General features: G+C 34.0%; 1 protein-coding gene across 1 annotated transcript in view; it reads right to left on the minus strand.

Moving 5' to 3' along the window:
* Positions 1-13,865, minus strand: part of LOC105228043 (metabotropic glutamate receptor 2) — a 213,686-nt gene that overhangs the window by 179,541 nt on the left and 20,280 nt on the right. The window lies entirely within an intron of this gene.

Below are 13,865 nucleotides of genomic sequence, written 5' to 3' on the forward strand. Positions count from 1 at the left end.
GTACTCTTAATTATTTTCAAATGGGTAAGTTGCACAAGTATAAAAGTGAACTTAAGTACTTGCTTAAGTGATTAGTAGAACGTTTTTAGGTTAACGAAATTAAAACGGTAAATGCAAGTAAAGTAAATAAATATTAATATCAGTTCACTGGCACAAGAGGTGGAAGGGAATTTTTTGCTTGAATCTTTTAATTTTAACTTTGCTTCTAACTTTAATTTCAGTTACACTTTTATTTTTAAATTTAATTTAGTTTCAATTTTTGTTCCAAATTTAATTTTAATTTTAAGTATATTAATTATTTTAAATTTAAATTGAACTTATAATTAAAATAATTATAATTAATTGATATTAAAAGGATTATAAATTAATAAATTTAATTAATAATTAAAATAATTATAATTTTAGATTTAAATTTAAACTGAACTTATAATTAAAATAATTATAATTAAATTTCAAATTTAAGTTTAATTTTAATTTTAATTTTAATTTAATTTGAAAATAAATTTTAATTATTTTAATCTTAATCTTAATTTTAGTTTTAATTTTTTTAACATTTTCTTTATTGAAGGTTTAGTTTTAATTACAGCCGTAATTTTACGTTTAATTTTAATTATTTTCTTAATTTTAATTTCATTCTTACTTTAATTTCAGTTCCAATTTTAAATTTTAATCATGGTTTTAATTTAAATTTTACTTTTAATTTTAAGCTTAATTTGATTTTTAATTTTAATTTTAGTTTTAATTTCAATTTAACTTTAATTTCAAGTTTAATTTTAATATTATTTAAAATTTTTTGTATTAATATTAATAAGTTTTGATTTTAATTTGAACTTAAATAATATAAAAATTTTAATTTATTATTAATTTTAATCTAAATTTCAAATTTTATGTTTATTTTATTTTTTTCTAATTTTAAGCTTATTTTTAAATATAAATTTATTTTTAATTTTAATCTTTTTCTAATATTAAGTTTATTTTTATTTTTTTTTAATTTTAAGTCTAATTCATATTTTAATTTTACTTTGATTTTTAATTAATTTCAACTTTAATTGCAACCAAAATTAATCAATGAACCTTTTCATATTTCTTCCTGCTAACGATTTGTGAAACGATTATATTGAGACCAACTTGTTCGCTAGTCGAGAGTATGAGTACATAGGTCATTAATCCATACTCTACTGTCGTTTGGTAATTTCATAATAATTCTCAGCACACTGAACTCACAGTGAAAGCAAGTAATCCATTACACAAATTTTATTCAAATTTCAAACCTTTCTGAAGGTATAATATGCACAGCTGATCTTCCCTACGTTCTTCTCACAAATATCATATTTGTCTTTTGGCTTCACGCTTGCAGAACTTTTCTCATTGTCACCCATCAACAGCGACAAACTTCAGCCATTATTTGCAGTAATATTTACGAAACAAAAGCAACAAAAAGTAATAAGCATAATGGCTTAATACATGTATATATGTATGTGTGTGTGTGTGCATGACACGCAGCTTAGCACCAGCAATATTAGCTTTAGAGATTATTGACGCCCTGACTGGCATACATAAATTTTTAATTAGCATATGTGGTGTTGACGAGAGAAAATTTTGGCAAAGTGACGGTGGTTAAAGCCCTTCACGTCGCCACACACACACACAACAAACAGTATGAGCAAATAATCGAAATTATGTGAACATGTGTGCAGGTAATAAAATATTTATAAGTAATCTTTTGTAGCAGTTTGCCATTGTTTATGAATGCGTGCGAATTTTTCTTACTTTTTTCATATATGGAGACTTTTGTATTTATATGTGCGTGTTTAAAAACCAGCTGTGTCTTCCCGTATGATCATAAGTATCGCGCTTCGGCTTTGTGCCAGAGTGTACGCCTAAATGTATGCGGCAAAAATTTGCTTCAACGAAATGCATACATATTCATTCAATTACAAACAAACACACGTAGATATGTGTGTTAGCTAACTAGAAGGGACGCAGCGCCAGCCTTCACATTCAATTTGGTACTCACTTATCAGTTTACTTTCACTTTTCCCGTTCAGCGGCGAAAAATTCGCATAAAAATGCCGAACTTTGACTCTTGACTCACTCGCCGGCGCATATAAATATGTGACTGCTTGCTGAGTGAGCAAATATAATCCGTGTTTGACTAATGCAAACACACCAGCAGGCACAAGCACGCACACTTACACGGACAGGGACGCAGTTGCGCATCGCAGTGAACTTGAATTATTCTGTGCGCACGTATGTGAGTATATACAGATATTTGTACTTTATACGCACACCACTGTAGTGTCACTGTGCTAGTATATTCCTTTTGTGGTTATATACAGTATAGTGATATACTTGAAGAGTCTACTAGCGGATTCAGCCCATATCGCAAGTAAATGCAGATCTATGTAATCTTTTATGTGTGCTTTTGTAATACAGTATATATAATTTAATATTTGTGGACACAAGGTGACTCAAATGCTATTTTTCTTGAATTCAGCATCTTACTTATGCCACAAAGTACACAAAAAGTATGCTTCGAAGCAACACTTGGGATTTCCTCTATTTCGGACTATATTTCCTACTCGCCTGTATAAAACGCTACATAACAGCTCAATTGAAAGGTTCCCGGCCTGAAACATAAAATTAAATCCATATGATTTTTAGTTAACTTTAATCTCCAAAAGATGCGTAAATAAGCTTGACAGTTGTGGGATCGTTAGTTAGTATTATTATGTCATTTTGAGTGAGCCAACTTTTGACATTGTGAGAAAAAATTTATAAGAGGGAATTTCGCGCGTTGATAATTGACAAAATACAGTTTAAGCAAAAGCTTGGCTTGATCATGACTTTCCAGACATTGCCACAGGAATATCAACCATCAACGATTGATATGCACAGTTTAGACGCGGTGAAATGAGCACTGAAGACTGTGCACAATGTGATTGCCCCAAAAAGGTTGTTGCCGACGAAAACATCAAAAAAGTCCACAAAGCAGTTTTGAATGACCGTTAAGTGAAGCTTTTCGAGAAAGCAGGCACTCTAAAGATATCAGCTGAATGAGTAAATCATATCATTGACAAGTATTTGGGTATGAGGTAGCTATGTGCAAAGTGAGTGCCGCGCGAGCTCACTTTTCTCCAAAACCAACGACGAATTGGTGATTCGGAACAGTTTTTGGATCAAGCGTAATAAAGCCAAGTTTTTGCATCGATATATAACAATGGATAGATGATGGAGCCATGAATTTCTCCCCAAAGTCTAATCGTCAGTCAAGCGCGTTACAAGTCAGTGAAAACGATAGCAAAAATCTATAAAGTGGGCTTCCAATTGGTTGAGAATTCCATATATATGCTGCCCAGCGACAATTTCCTGTTGTTATATCTGAAAATAATCCTCGCTGGAAAGAAATTTTCCTCGAATGGAGAGGTAATCGCCAAAACTGAGGTCTATTTGAAGTAAAAGACAAATCCTACTAAACAAATATCATCAAAAAGTAGGGGTCTCACTTACTTAAGTCAGTGTACTTTATCACCCTTGAAGGAAGCTATGTTGGATAAAAAACAAATTTTGCCAAAAAAAATGTTCTACTATGTTAAGCCAGGCACTTTTCAGTTGACCTGTTACATACGACTCATCCAAATGACACCATTTTCATATTACACACATGCCTAGAAGTAAGTATAATGGCAGCGACACTTTGGCTTGTACTAAAAAGCGCCAAAACAGCCAAAGAAGTGGAGAGCATAAACTTCAGACAGCGAGACAACGCAAACACTGCAGCTACGAATAATAATGAACGAGTGCACACACACACATACATACAATATATGCAAGCCATTCGAAAGACTATCCCTTAGACAGCGCCGCACATGTGTTAGTTACTCTTTCCATTTCTGCTTTGAGCATATTTACTTTCCTGTTATAAAATGGCGAAATAAAAGCGGGCACCTGATGCGTACGTAATGCATTATGACTAACTTATGCGTACGCCATGCAGTAATCGGAAGTGCGAGGCGCGCTGAACTTGACTGTTTACTTAGTGGTTACAAAGTTAAGGCATGCTTGAGCAAACAGCGTCTTGACTGGCACACACACATAAGTGCAATTATATAACCACACGTAGCGCATAATCGCCCGAACGCGTGTATATGCATGTGTATTTGTGCACTGCTCTTTACTTTGTACTCTTTGTTTAAGTTGCTTGTTAAGTGGCTGTTAGTTTATGAGTGGCCAATAAACTGTAAGTTAAATGGTTATGGCTTTGCCCTCAACCCAGTGAGCATTTGAATAAGAAACGGAAATTTATGGAATTTTATAAAAAAAAGTAGTTTACAGTTGTAGCTGTTAGGTCTTTTCTATGCATAAGACTTAATAGCAGTCACTTAGTGCACATCCATGCACAAATCAACCGCTCCGAAAAATAGCGCCTGAAAGTGCGCTTCAGCTTTAAAATTGCAGTATCAATATTTTTGTTTAAACAACAAGACTACATCTTCAGCAACCTAGAAATTCACATTTTTGCTCTTAATTTAGTATTTAATAATATTTTTCTAACATAATTTTTTTTCTGTTTATTATTAAATTTTTTCCTTGACCTCACGCATAATATGTAAACTCTCCTTTCAACAGAAAATTTTCAGCATTTCTCAGCTACTTCACGAATTAAATTTTCAATGCAAATTTCTGCGCTCTTTTCTTCAGACATTTTCCACTCTTCTTTTAAACACAAACCGAAGATTCCTCAACTAGTTTGCCGGCAGTGCAGCGCATCGCCTCACTTCGCCGCGGCGCAGTCAGTAAACGCTCATAAAGTCAACACAAGTGAGTGCGAAAGTAAAGTGTTTAAAACGCCGGCGCACTTTCACCAACAAAACCATCGCATTTTTCAATAAAAATAATAATAAATTCCGGCTTTTCCGCTACTGCGCGTCACGCCATCTCCGCCGCCACAACTAAGTCGCGTGCTGTAATAAAGTCTTCTTCGTCACTATAATATTTTCTTCCACTTTTTGTTAGCTGCCTGCGCCAGCAAATATTTTTCCTCACTTTAGTGCTGCATGTAATTGTTTTGGTGCGGCGCTTGCCAACAGCATTTTAGCTGTCATCCTTCAAGCACAGCGCTTGCAGTTATTTTCGTAGTGTCCTTGGGCAAAAATGTCAACGATTTGTTGGTGTTGTGATATTTCAAAGGAAAATGCTTTATAATATTTTGCGCAGTCTTGTGGCAGTTTTAAAGACTAATCTGTTGCTGTAATATGCATTTATTGCAATAAATTGTATGGCTCTGTGGAATTCTTCGAATCGAAGAAGGAAAATACTTTCCCCACACTAGTTAAATGGAATTTCCAGCACGCACTAATAACGGCATAACTTACGTATAGTCGGGTAGCGATAAGCCAACACGCCATAGGAATATGTTGTAGTCATTGCTATAAATACTGCACATGCCCTCATTGCTGCCACCTGCGCTTGCTTCAAAAGCAAAATCGGTAACTTATCATTCGGTTATTTTCCAACTTTTGCTTTTGTTGTTGTCTGGCACGATTTCTTGCCAACAATCGCAACAAATGGCGGATTTCATGGTATTTCTATATATGTTAGTTTGTGTTTGCTGTGTGCTTGTGTGTGTGTAACAGAGAAGCCTTATAGAATTGAAGCGAATGCCACGCTTGGCTGCGCAAATTTTATGAGTTTCCAGCTTAAATTTATTGCGTGTTAACGCGGTTTAAGTTCGGAGCGCAAAATCTATAACAGTAACTTCAATTTGCAATTTTCTGTAAAGTTTCGTAGAATCGTGTTATACGCTGAATCCAATAAGGAGCATGTGATGTATACATAATAATATAAATATGAGAACAGGATGGTTTTTCCCAAAAATTAACATTAGGGGAATTTGCCTAGCTCATTAACCAATTCTTTTATGTTGTGATTAATTAAATTTCAATAATTTTCAAAACCAATATACTTGCCCAATATGGCACTGCTTTCTCTAATATATTGTTTCTAAGTAGTGATATGTTTCCACTTTCCACAACTTCCTTAAAAATTTAAGCAATTAATATGCGCTTCTTCTTGCTTTAGAAATAAATTTAGGTCAAAGTTGTTCACAACAAGTGGGTGATATATATATATATATATGTGTATACGGAGGAAGTCTCTTGTGAAAACTCAACATTTTCATTGCAATAACTGTGTATTACAAATTATAATTTCAACACCATTTATTTCCGTCATACGATTCAAAATAATTTAATAACTTGAATAAACAACTTAAAATTGGCAAAGGCCAGGCAATAAAGCATTTTATTACCGCACAATTACGACTGAAATGAGTTTGTAAATTTTCAAAAGCCAATAAAACACAAAAACTGCACGAGTGCGCGCCAAATAAATACAAAGGCGGCCACTGAAAAGCGAAAAGTGCTTTACGATGCTAATTCAAAAAGACCCGGTAGGAATTTGAATGGTAATCTTTAATTTTATTTAAATCTGGTTTTAATTTTTATTTAATTTCAGTTTTAATTTTAATTAATATATGTAATTTTAATTTAATTTTAAAATTAATTTTAATCTTAAGTTTACATTTTAACTATAAATTTAATTTAATTTTCATTTTAATTTTAACATTAATTATAATTTAATTATAAAACTAATTTTAATTTTAGTTTTAATTGTAATTTTAAATTTCATTTCAATTTAATTTAAATTTTAATTTTAGGTTTAATTTTAATATTAATAATATTTTAATTTTGTTTTTAATTTAAATTTAAGTTTTCATTTTAATTATAATTTTAACTTAATTTGAAAATTAATTTTAGTTTAAAGTAAAATATTTTAATTTCATTTCAATTTAATTTAAATTTTATTTTTGGTTTAATTTTATTTCAAGTTTAGCTAAAAATTTAATTTAAATTTAGGTTTAATTTTACCCCTTAATTACAAATTAATTTAATTTTAATTTTATTTTTAATTTAAGTTTTTATTTTAATTATAATTTTAACTTCATTTAAAAATTAATTTTAATTTTAAGTTTTTTTAATTTAATTTAATTTAGTTTAATTTTAATATTAATCACAATTTTATTTTATTTTTAATTTTAATTTTATTTTAATTTAAGTTTTTATTTTAGTTATAATTTCAAGTCTTGAAATTAGTTTAAATTTTAAGTTTGATTTTAATTTTAATTATAAAATTAATTTAATTTTAAGATTAATTTTAATTAATTGAATTTAATTTTAATTTAGTTCAAATTTAAGTTGTAATTTAATTTTAAGTTGTAAGAAGTGCTTTCAGGTAACACAGTACTAAACGGACCGTTAATTATCTAAAGTCCATCAAAATACATATTACTAAAAAATCTCCATTCGTCATTAAACTTCGAACCCAAGCAGGCAAAAGAATCCACAATTATGAAACGCGCTTAATTTATCAGCATTTTTCTATGTTTGATGGCAAACACAGTTTTTCGAATTTCTGTTCAATTTTGCTTACACACCATCACTGCTAAGCCCCCCGTTGCCCTCCTAACTGATCACGGACTAAAAATGCCCAAACTGAAAAGCGCAAAGCAGGACAAAAGGGCGAAAGCGTAAGTGGGAAAAAGTTTACCTTTTGCACGCAACGAAAAGCAATTTTTCAATTATCCTATTAAAAAGTTTGATTGCGGGGCGAAAGCGCCCACTTTCAGCAGGGCCGCCAGCCGTAGCCATAAAGAGCAACAAAGTGCCGAACGAAATGTATGCAAAGCAAAAAACGCACGGCAGAGCAAACGTAAATGCAAAATGAAATTGGCACACTACAAAAAGCACGCAATAACCAACTGAATAGATTAAATGAAATGCAGGGAAAAAATATTACATCAATAAGCTGTGCGCGTGTATTCGTATGCATGCATTAGCTCATAGGAGCCGAGTCTTTTGTATCTCAATAAAATTTGCAAAATATTGTTGAAGCACCATTGAAGCTGAGGGCAGCACACAATATTTATTTTCATGCGACAGACAACACATTTGGGAAAACACGGCGAGCCAGGCACTGACAGCACCCTCGTCAACAGCACTCGACACAAAAACGAACACAATGCACGACAAAAAAAAGGAACACAACACTGGACCACCTAGTGGCACTCATGTACTCGTTGTTGCAATATGTGGCTGCTGTTTTTTTAATTTCAAATAAAATTAGTTTTTGCATGACCTAAAGTAAATTGCATAGCGCTATCAAGCTTCGATCTCTGCGCTGCGCTACAAGTAAATATTATATGAAAAGGAAATATGAAAATTTATCTACCTCTCCTCTGTAGCACACGCCAACAACTACTCGCAACAGCACTGACATGACATCTGCGTAATTGGAGATTCCATAAATACCGAGCAGCGTAAGTGAAAACAGAGCACTTGCGTGTGCACCCACGCTGAGCGCATAATAATGAAGACGTTCACAAGTAAAGTGCCTGGGACTTGAGACAGCAGAGCACCAGCTGAGTAACGTGCTAAATAATACAGTTGAAAATGAGAAAAGTGATTCGCAGAGCAACAAAAGTTATGTGGAACTAAGAAAACTGAAATGGAAGCAGTATTTCAAGAGAGCGGTATTTGAAAGATTACACTGAAGTGCGGAACAGCTCCGCTTTATTAGATACATATGTATATATTAATTAGGCTTTTGAGGTTACGGAAATCGGTAGATTTATAGGCAAGATCAATAAGACTTCTACTACCAAAGAAAAGAGGATCTACTGAGTAATGTTAAATATCTAATTTTTGTTTGAAATTTTCAAATTTGTTTGAAAAAATAATGATTTATAATTTACATCGAAAATTTATGCTTACAGGTCTCTTGTGAATTTACTTATTCCAAATGACGCTAAAACGAAAAGGAAAGCAGAGAAGAACTCTTACGAAAACTAGATGCGCTTGAGTTCTAAGCCTTGTCTTAGCGTCCACATGCATCAATTATAATTGACACATTTTGTCAGGCAAAGATCAACTTCATCAAGCAAACCATATCACACGGTCTTTCAAAAGACACACATCGAAGCAATAATCAAAACAGGTAGCAAACCGTGATGTAAAAAACTAGGAAACACGCAGCAAATTCATTAAGAAAACAAGCGCCCACTCGTTAATTTACAGTCGCCTGCACACGCATTGCATTGCAGGCATGTATATGAGAGCACACATACATATGCAAAGCGCGTTTCTTGCTTCCTGAGCCGATTGAACTGCGCGCATCACTGACGCGCATTGTTCGTTTGCATCGCTGCCGTTCACTGTCATTCGCTGATTAAGATATGCAATTTTCGCCCGCTTGTTCGTCATGTCGCGGATAACCTTGAAGTTGTGGCACACAATTGTGTGCGAGGCAAGAACCGTTGCACACTTCCGTCAAAATAGATAATTGCAAAAAATTTACCTTTGTATGCAGAAGGTCTTGCGACAACAAGTGCGCTGTGAAGCGCAGTAAAACAAAGTAAATTACAAGAAGGGGATTGAGGCAGCTGGTTTCACGCTGGCTTAGTGCTACTGCGGAAAATAGCCACCAAATAGGTTCAAAATATTATTTCCCAGAAGCGTTTGCAAATGTTATGATTTCATTATCAACTATTATAACGTGATAGTGACTTAATAGTTTCCAGTAATTAAAGTTACACTATTCAATATCAAAGCACTGTTAGTATATATTGGGTAGTCGAAAAAGTTTTTTCGTATTTCTAATTATATTTCAACTTATTTTTTATATAAAGTATATAGTGAACCTTAATGAACCAAATATATATAATTTTGGTCGAAAGCTTTTTGCCATTTTTCCGCAAGAGACATTATTCCATCAGTGTAAAACTTTTCTGGTTTTCGGCGAAAAACTGGGACTAGTAATTTTCACAGGATTCTCCTGAAGCCAACTTTACTCCATTAAGGTAGTTCTGCATTGACCGAAACAAATGATAGTCCGATGGTGCAAGGTCAGGGCTATATGGCGGATACATCAAAACTTCCCAGCCAAGCTCTTCCAGTTTTGTTCATTATTTTCACTCGTTTTTGAACAGCTGTAACTTTTTTTCAACTTCCCCGATTTTTTTTTTGTTTGAATGAAGTTTAAAATGTCATCTTTCCAACACTATAAGGTATGACACAATGTAATTTGTAGCACTGGAGATGTGCGACTGCAACCGCATTTATTGCCAAAATACGAAAAGACTTTTTCGACTACTTAATTTATACATACTGACTGATTTACAGAGAGTCAAAAGGCAGTAAAATTGCGTATGTGAGAATGTTCTACGGATCATTTTGTACAAACTTGCTTAACAGACTGGGTTTCGAGCCAGTGATTTTTAATGCGAAGTTTTTAGGGATCATAAAAAATTGTTCGTCAGTTTTTGAGATATCCGCATGAAATTCAATACGTGAGTCCAGTTTGATATGTTATTAATAATTTGTCTTATTCAGCCAAATCGGACAACTATAACACATATCTCACATACAACCGATTACTCAAATTTTCAAATTTCGCCTTAAAAATCGCTGACGCGTAGCTGCTTTAACATCCACATAAGTAGTCTCTTAGGCAAAGTTTTTCGGCACGATCCGTAGAAAATTTCAAGCTCACCCTAATACATATAGTCAGTTCATCAAAATTCCTCTTATTCAGAGTTCTACGAAACTTGTTAATTACATTTCCATTACAAAATATTGCATGCCACACATAAATGCGTCTTCTCTACGCTGCCGCGCAAATTTCACAGTAATATGCTGCGCATGGAAGCGAGAAAAATTGCATTTCCGCATTTCAATTTCATTTCGTGTGTAATTCAATTCATATTTTTTGCCTACCATCTCTGCCTCATCTTCATTTTCTGTTATTACGTATCTCCGCCGCAGCGCCGGCATTACATTAGAGATATTAAAAAGAAAATTAAAAGTAAATCACTTACCGATACACGCACGTGATATGCTTTGATCACACTCTCCAACTTGCAAAGTGCATTGCAATTGTACTTGACTCACACACTGACAAACTGACGCACCGACAAAAGCACACGCACTTCAATTATGCGACTTAAGCTCAGATTTATTGAAGCTCGGATGTTGCAATTCCGCAGCAGCATGTAATGCCAGCGATCTGCTGCCAACTCAAAGTGGATTATTTATATAAATTGCGGTAAAGGAATGTATGTGGCTGGCAGGTAAGCCGGCAATAAATAGGTCCTGTGGTGTGTTCGTTTGTGGTGAAAGCATGCGTTTGCAGTTGTTATTTCTACAAACAGCCGTGACTATTTTTCTTGGTTATGCCAGCAGGTAGGGTGCAACGTCTATGTGTTTCTTTGTATGTTGTTTCCATTGCGTAGCAGCTTGAGTTCAAGTGCAATGCGTAGTCTCGATATATATTTCAACAGCGTACACCGCAAACGTAATCAAACTAGACTCAAGTCAGCGTTGCGTGCAGGGAATCGAAAGCATTTATATGCGTTCGTAGCTGAATTTCCGCTTGCTTTTAGAAATTTGCTGCAGATTTTGTACGGATAACAAAGGTTGTTGGATTGTAGGTAGAAAGCTACCCAAAAATATGCACAAATGCATTAAAAGCTATTTAGTTTCTCATATAAAATTTGCTATTTTGGTGAAAATTTAATTTCGCTTTAAACTTAATTGTATTCCAAATTTAATTTTTGTGTAGACAAAAAATCGTTTTACGATTTTTGTATATAAGAAACCGCAATCAAGCGACAAAGCAACAGAGAATTGCCAACTCATACAAACCGCAGCAAACAATGCCAGCAGCTGAAATACCAACACACATTAGACTGACAAGCTGATTGACACTGACTTAGTCATTCCAACAGCTGACACACGCACACACAAATGCGACACACCGAAGCATCTCCTACGTGCTCTTCGTTTGCATGTACGTAAACACACAAATGGTGATGGCACCATAAACACAAATATTCCCAAGGAAACCATAACATGACAGTTTATATTTCCACAATCTGTCGGAATCAACGTCTAACTTTACATCACGTACTTTCGCTGGTATTTGTGTGCCAAGCAGACTTGTGATCTGTTCACAGCTCGGTTACTGCTCCGCATGCAGTTATGGGTACCGACTATTTGCTTGACAATGTAACTCATAGCTAACGCTTTTTTGACTTTTTTTGAACGCCTGCTTTGTCATATGTGTTGACGTTGACTGCTGTCAGGTTTATACCACAAGACTGCTAGCAATTTAAGTTTATGCTTATGAGTGGGTATGACCTCGCGTATACGTAATATTTTACTTACTTATTTGTAGAGAAATTATTTAGGTGGGCTGACATGAGATACACTTTGTATATGACTTGAATAGCAAGCGCTTCCGTAGAAGAAATATTTATGGATTTAAATATGAAAACTCGAAGTTAAGGCCCAGAGACAGGCTTTTGATTTTCTTCAACCAAACAAGCCAGCTTTTCGTAATTTTTTAATCCATATCCAAAGCAGTAGTATGGTACGAGTATTGGTATAACCTTGCCTATACGTAATATTTTAGGTATATTTTGCAGAGAAATTATTTAGGTGTACTGACATGAGATACGCTTCGTTTATCACTCTAATAGCACTAGAGTAGAAGAAGTATTTGCCAATTTAATTAAAAAAACTCAAAGTTAAGGCCCAGAGACAGGCTTTTGCTTTTGTTTTCTAAACTCGCCAGTTTTTCGTTATATTATTATCCAAAGCAGTAGTTTCAGTGTATTTAAATAGCATATTAAAAACAAAAAACACACCACAGTAGTCCAGTCAGCCGTTTATCTATGAGTTGCAATTCAATTTCAAACCGAACTACTTATTTAAATTTATTGTTATATAACGTGTATAAAATCTCACGTTTTATTTCAACTCTCCAACCATTCAAGCATGTCTTGGCTACAAAACTGCACATTAAAGGCAGCTGGCGCGCGGACTCTATCTTAAACGGCAGTTCTTTATCTCTGCAGAAAGCGTGTAAGCCACAGTCCATAAATTTTCGCGAATGCATATGTAATCTTTTAGTGTATATTTTATGTATCATTCGTTTAAGAATAATGGCTGCGGCGCTGCCAACATGTAAAAGGCAAGCAAGGAAAGCGCATAAGTGCATCCGTATTCATAGAACATTTTATAAAAAAATCGAGGGCTTTACACGCTCGCAGTCTCAGTTATATATGGAATTCGGCTAGCGCCTTGAAAACTTCAAAATCATTGTAAAGCCACTAAAGCATGCTTGTCTAAAGGCAGAAAGATATGTAGATTACCCAAAGTTGCTATAAATGCAGGTATGTGAGTCAGGATGAAAATTAGGCATGAAAATGGTTTGGCAAAGCAAAAAATTTATAAAAAATTATTCAAAAATATATATATAAAAAATTCAGTAATTCTATATTATGGAAAAAATAATTCATTAATTCCAAAGCCTGTCAACTAATTTCCGAAGCACTTTCTATTAACCAGTTGCAGAAAAAATTATAAGATCCACATTCCGGCCAAACACTGCAGTTGTAACTGTAAATACACAAAGCACTTTGCACTAGCGAAAGATTTACCACACCTCTGTAGCGTCCAGCAACAAAGTTAGTCGAGATTTGTTAACGTGCCACAAATGCATTTCAAGCGCATCATTTTTATTAGCACACTTTTAGGGGCGCAAGTGCACGAAATCACGGCATTACTCATTTTATTGACACAAATTGCCCATTTTATACATTTGTTGTTGTTGTATGTGCGTTCTACTGCCAATGCAGGCCATTTTTGGCATGTTTCGCTCAGTCATTGCCATTTAAGAGGAAATTCACATTAAGTACAGAAGTGTATAGCTTGCAAGCAAGGCAAGATTATGTGTGTGTGTATGTG

This window comes from Bactrocera dorsalis, chromosome 3 (assembly GCF_023373825.1).
Source record: "Bactrocera dorsalis isolate Fly_Bdor chromosome 3, ASM2337382v1, whole genome shotgun sequence".
Lineage (NCBI taxonomy): Eukaryota > Metazoa > Arthropoda > Insecta > Diptera > Tephritidae > Bactrocera > Bactrocera dorsalis.